Genomic DNA, 6,930 nt, shown 5'->3' with positions numbered 1-6,930 from the left:
GATCATGACCACCTCGCCTCTTCCTTGCGTTGAACCCACCATATTATACATTGCATAACTTTTTTTTTTTTTTAATGTGCAACTAGTCACAAAATATGTCATTGGCACGGAGGGGAGATGTGTGATTCCAAAGGAACGTTTGTACAGTTCCAAAATTCATATCATGCAAAAGTTGTCTTACGTTGGCTTGAATATAACAAGCTTTGGCGTGAGAGCTGTCAAATTCCCAGCGCTGAGGATTTTCTCCCGCTCTGGGAAAGCAGCTAAACGTCACGGAATATGACTCTGAGCAACTATTCACGTGTGCACACAGAAGGAACATGCAAGAGTGCGCTTTATTGGCGAATGCTGTGCATGTGAATTGCAATCATGTACCAATATGCGGTTCCAACTTTCCCTTTAAGAAAAAAAATATATCCTGCACGTTTACATTTGACTGGTGATAGTGCAGCTAAGTAGAGCTGTAAATATCTACCCTTAATGCTGTTTCCCCGAGGGTAAGAATCTAGATGCAGACTGTAACTGCAGTGCTGTTTTTAATCAAACAGCATCCTCCATTCCTGTTTCGCTTAAGGGAGCGCAGGTTAGCTATCAGTCTCTTCAAAACCGCAAATCAGAATCAGAGAACAGGGGTGGTTGGATCCTTGCAGACTGATAGTGAGAATCAACTCAGGCCGGTAACCACTAAGGGTGTGAAATCTGTCCGAAGTTTTTCAAGTGTAAATCCTTTACATAAAAAAGGCAGGAGTTGAGGGAAATAGCTGTGGATCCTGTCATAAATCTTCCAAGGCTGAATTCTCTCTGCAACTGGCTAGAACAGAATTAGTAGTCAGCTGGGCTGAAGAGTCCTGATTCTAAAAGCCTTCAAGGTAGCGGGGGGATGTCAAATCATATTGGAGCAAAGCAGATATATATATATTATGGAATGGAAGGGTTAAAAACTGCGGAGTCACTGTTGGCTCCATTGCAAAAGTTGGGTGTAGTCGCCATGAGAGTAATGCAGTTTTCACAACAAAGCCAATGGCAGTTTTTTGGGACAACTGAGGATAAGAAAGTGATGTGGAGGGAAGGGCGAAGGTGCTTCTTCCCACCTGCCCTGCTTTTAAACAGAAAAGGGCTGGCATGCACTGGGAAGGAACAGAACATAGGGTTGCCAACCTCCAGGGGATCTTCCGCTATTACAGTTGATCTCCAGATGACCAAGATCCGTTCCCCTGGAGAAAATGGCTGCTTTGTAGGGTTCCCAGCCTCCCACTGTGGGGCAGAGTTTCCCCCCATTTTGGGGCCCCCAATCCGCCAGCACAGAGCTGGCCAGTGGGGGGGGATCCCCACCCCCAAAGAGCTCCATCACACCCAACGTGCCCGGCACAATGACATCACCCGGAAGTGATGTCATTGCACCAGGCATGTCGCAGGGGGGATGTTCTAGCAATTTGGGTCAAAACTCTATGGCACCATAGAATATTTTTCTCAAACTGCTAGAGCATCCCCACGCAACATTCCCAGCGCGATGATGTCACTTCTGGATCTGAGAAACTTCCACCTGCCGGGAGCCAGGAAAAAGACCTGGCAACCCTACTGATTTGGAAGGTGGACCTGGAGGTTTGCATCTCTGTTTACGGTTGCAAATGATAACATGAAGTATTCTGGTCAGGCCCAGCGCTAGGGATTCTGCTGCTACTGGCAGACGCCCGTGCCCCCCCCATTCCCCCCTATTTTCCCCACGCGCGAAAGCCTGCAAAGAGCATGGCAGTCGCTTTCTGCTTGAAAGTAGCCAAGCACAGCAGGGGGAAATCGGCAGCACTCTTGTGCGCCACCCGTCGCTCTCTCTCCCATGTCGCACTGCACTAGTGATGTCATTGTGCAGGGCGACGGGCAGTGCACAAGAGTGCTGCCGCACCATGGCTTTCCCCCTACTGAGCCTCGCCACTTTCAAGCCGAAAACGGCCACCATGCTCTTTGGAAGGCTTCCTTGGAAGCCTCCAAATAGGGCAGTGGCCACTTTCAACTTGAAAGCAGCTGGGCGGCGCTAAAACACAGCGTTCTTCGGAGGCTTCTAAGGAATCCTCCAAAGAGCGCAGCGGCCGAGCAGCACCGGGGAAGGGGCAAGGGGAGTAAGGGGGCACCTGGTGGCGACCCCATGTGGGGTGGTGCCCTAGGCATCCGCCTACCCTGCCTACTCCCACGCGCCGGCCCTGATTCTGGTGCCACCTGAGTAATGAAGCTTGTTTCACGAAAGGCATTCTCCTTTTCCAAACCGAGAAGCAGAGAGCGGGGAAGAACAGAGTTCTTCCTTCAACATAAAGACTGACCTTAAATACGCCTTAAGGCTTTCGTGATGGACATCCCTGCCTTTACATGCTCAGCAGACTGCCTGTTGAACTTGCTTTTATGAAATAATTTAATGTCCCTCTTGAATTTCATCCTGGATGTTGCTCTGCTTTAATGCTGTTGATCCTTATCGCGAGGTTAATTAATGTATAGGATTTCAGACTTGCCGATCAAGTTTTGTTCCCATCCTCTGAGTCTTCTGTCTCACAGTTATCTTCAAATTGCAAGCCTATGAATCACAGGGAGCTCTTCATATTTATTAGATTTTTTATTCTGCCCTACTTGAAAGCTGCTTAGGGCAGCACTCAGGGTTCTCCTGGCCCCCATTTTATGCTCACAACAACCCTGTGAGGTAGGTTAGGCCAAGAGAGAACGACTGGCCCAAGATCACCCAATAAGATCCACAGCCGAGTGATGATGTCATCAAAGATGGGGGGGGGGGTTCCCAACCCACCACATCTTTGTAAGGATGATTCGATTCTCCTGTCCCCAAATCTAGAACCCTGGAATAAATCCCCATCTGGCAGTTTGACTGAGGCTGAGTTTGGATTCTTAAATGTGCGGCAGAACAAAGGCACTTCTAGGGTTGCCAGCCTCCAGGTGGGGCCTGGGGATCTCCTGCTTTTACAACTGATCTTCAGCTAGCAGAGATCAGCTCCCCAGAGAAAATGGCTACTTTGAAGGGTGGACTCAATGGCATTGTACCATGCTGAGGCCCCTCTCCTCTCCAACTCCCCCTTTCCCAGATCCACCCCCAAAGTCTCCAAGTACTTTGCAACACAGATCTGGCAACCCTAGCTTTCACACATTAATTCATTCATTCATTTGTGAATTTATATTCCGCCCTTTCCCCTAAGGGCTCAGGGCGGATTCCAGCATATACATGCTATATAATGCAGTTTCAATCCACTTCAGCAACCTTTTGCAAGTGGATTCTGTCATTTCACACAGTAAACTCCAGTTGCAAAGTGCACTGAAAGTGGATTAAAGGACATTCCTTAGTTTGTGTGTAAAAGCGAACACTTAAGTCCAGTGGCACCTTTAAGACCAACAATGTTTTATTCTAAGTATACGCTTTTGTGTGCATGCACACTGCTTCAAATTGCACTCAAAAGTTCATACCTAGAATAAAACATAATTGGTTCTTAAAGGTGCCACTGGATTCAAACTCTGTTCTGCTGCTTCAGACTGACGCGGCTACCCCCCTGGATCTACACGTTTCATAATATACCAATAAAAGCAACAGGTTTTGTTGAAAGGATTAAAGAAGAGGTTCAGGCTAGGGTTGCCAAGTCCAATTAAAGAAAAATCTGGGGACTTTGGGAGCGGAGCCAGGAGACTTTGGGGGTGGAGCCAGGAGACATTGGGGTGGAGCCAGGAACAAGGATGTGACAAGCATAATTGAACTCCAAAGGAGTTCTGGCCATCACATTTAAAGGGACAGCACGCCTTTTTAAATGCCTTTCTTCCATAGGAAATAATTAAGGATAGGGGCACCATCTTTTGGGGCTCATAGAATTGGACCTTCTGGTCCGATATTTTTGAAACTTGGGGGGTATTTTGGGGAGAGGCACTAGCTGCTATACTAAAAATCTGGTGCCTCTACCTCAAAAAATAGCCCCCCCAGAGCCCCCAATACCCATGGATCAATTCCCTATTATTCTCTATGGGAATCGTTCTTCATAGGGAATAATAGAGTGCCTAGTAGACATTTCCCTCCCCCCTCCACGCTTTCTAAAGGGGGGGCCTCCATACCAGGGAATCCCCCCTCCCTGCCCCCTCCCTCTCTCTTACACCCCCACACACAAATACTTACTGTACTTGGTTTTCTTCCAGCAGAATTTGCTTGCTGTGAAAACGAAAGCAAACTGCACAGGAAAAGAAAGGGAGGGGCCATTCCTGTTTCCTGTGCAGCCTTAAAGGGACACATTTTAAAAACGGATCCCAGGCTGTAAAACAACATGATGCCTACAGGTATGTTCTCTCTCCCCCTGCCCCCAGATTTTTTAAGAGCGGGGGAGGAGGCTGAAAATTCGAGGATCCCCCGCCAGGGCGGGAGGGTTGGGAAGCCTAGTTCAGGCTTAAGCATCAAAGAATGAGCAGGTTCAATAAAATAACAATGCTGGCTTCCTAGTGTCCACCGAACAGACGTGAAGACAAGCAGGTTGCGACGTCTTCAAATCAGCAAAAGTAACAAAGCAGCAAGTAGGCGAAGTAACAAGGTGATTCTTGATCCATCAATGGTCCTGATGGTACTATTCAGCCCTGCATGAAAACTTGTGTCAGACGGTTATCTGGCTAACTTTATAAGAAACTGCAACCCTGACCCCTTGGCCAGTATAAGCCAATCAAGAACACAATCCAAAAGATTATTCTTGAAGAGGAGCAAGATTCCCCTTCTCATCACTGAGAGTCGTTAAATCAGATTGCTTTGAAATTCAAAACGTGCCGTTCCAAGCTTTTCATCTTCACTTGGGAACAGCAGAAGAGTAGGAGCATTTGGTATGGAAATCACCCTTTTAACACTTGGATGAAGGTGCCCCGTGGCGCAGAGTGGTAAAGCTGCAGTACTGCAGTTGGAGCCCACTGCTCACGACCTGAGTTCGATCCCAGCGAAAGCTGATTCAGGTATTTATTTCTTTAAATTTCTATCCCACCCTCTCCGCAAGCGGACTCAGGGTGGCTAACATGCATATTTACAAGTTAAAACTAATAGAACATAATTACAATTTAAAACCATTTCGTGGTGCTGTACCATTTTGTGGTGCTGCAAGGTAGCCGGCTCCAGGTTGACTCAGCCTTCCATCCTTCCGAGGTCGGTAAAACGAGTACCCAGCTTGCTGGGGGGAAAGTGTAGATGACTGGGGAAGGCAATGGCAAACCACCCTGTAAAAAGCCTGCTGTGAAAACGTTGTGAAAGCAACGTCAACCCAGAGTCGAAAACAACTGGTGCTTGCACAGGGGACCTTTCCTTTCCCTTTTTAACACTTGGATGACATATCAGGAAACAGGCAATTGCTTTAAATGTATGGTACGGCCCAACGCTGATGTTTAAATCGTAGAATCGTAGGACAGAATCACAGAGTGGGAAGGGGCCATACAGACCATCTAGTCCAAACTTCTGCTCAATGCAGGATCAGCCTAGAGCAAGGGTGGCCAAACTGTGGCTTGGGAGACACATGTGGCTCTTTCACACATATTGTGTGGCTCTTTCACACATATTGTGTGGCTCTTGATGACCCCCCCCCCCCGTCGGCCTGCTTGGAGAAGGCATTTCTCTCTTTAACTCACTTCTCCAAGCCAACTCTGACTGTAAAAATGTTTTCCCTAATATCCAGCTAAGGTCCTTCCCCTTCTCAAACCCCACATCTCCAGGCTTTATCCCCAAATCTCCAGGAATTTCACAGCCTGGAGTCAGCAACACAAACCACAGTTCAGTTGTTTGTGTAAATAAAAAACAGTGATGACACCACCATAGTTGGTGTATACCTCGAACTTTGGCAACATTACTCCAGTGCAATCTATCACATGAGGAATGTCTCTGGGTGCCAGTCCTATGTTAAATGTTGCAACACTGAACAGAAATGTTCCAGATCACAGGGTGTGGATTGAGTAGATAAAGTGTTTGACCTGAATCAGAGACACCCGAGTTCAAACAACTCAAAGAATGTTCAAACAGGCACCAGATCTTGAACTCGTCTGTAATGACGGAGTAGCATCCTTGAAATTTGGGTTCCCCCTCCCCCCAAGATTGCCAGATTCCCCTGGCCACCAGCAGGGGATGTGGGGGGGGAGGGCTGCCAGATCCAGGTTGGGAAACCCCTGGAGATTTGGGGATGGAGCCTGGAGAAGATGGGACGCAATGCCATAGAGGGACCTCAGTGGGACGCAATGCCATGGAGTCCCCCCTCCAAAGCAGCCATTTTCTCCAGGGAAACTGATCTCTGTAGACTGGAGATGAGCTGTAATTCTGGGGGTCCCCAGGTCTCACCTGGAGGCTGGCATCTCTAATTCATTCATCCCAGTTAGCCATACTCCGCTACTCTAATTTGCAAACTCTTCTTCTTTGGACTGTATTATTCATTACAGAAATTTGGAGTGGCGAGGGACCTCACATACATTTCCAAAACAAAGTATTAATTTTTATGAATTTATCTGCAAGCAGAGCTTTTTTTGTAGAAAAAAAACTCAGCGGGAACTCATTTGCATATTAGGCCACACCCCCTGACGCCAAGCCAGCCAGAACTGCGTTCCTGCTCAAAAAAAGCCCTCTCTGCAAGGTATATAGAATGGAAATGCATGTAAAATATAAAATAATATTAGGAATAATAGTCATTTTGAGTGTAATGGAAGTAAGAAAAGACACAGAAGGCATACAAGATTTTCCCTGCTTCCATGTCATCTTCAGAACAATGCTGTATAAGGCAGGGGTTTTTTTGAGCAGGAACACACAGGAATGCAGTTCCAGCTGGCTTGGCATCAGGGGGTGTGGCCTAAAATGCAAATAGTTCCTGCTGGGCCTTTTCTACACAAAAGCTGTGTGAAACAATGGCGACATCAGGGGGTGTGGCCTAATATGCATATGAGTTCCTGCTGGCT

Source organism: Heteronotia binoei, chromosome 15, assembly GCF_032191835.1.
Source record: "Heteronotia binoei isolate CCM8104 ecotype False Entrance Well chromosome 15, APGP_CSIRO_Hbin_v1, whole genome shotgun sequence".
Classification (NCBI taxonomy): Eukaryota; Metazoa; Chordata; class Lepidosauria; order Squamata; family Gekkonidae; genus Heteronotia; species Heteronotia binoei.
Note: the sequence above shows the minus strand (reverse complement) of the source record.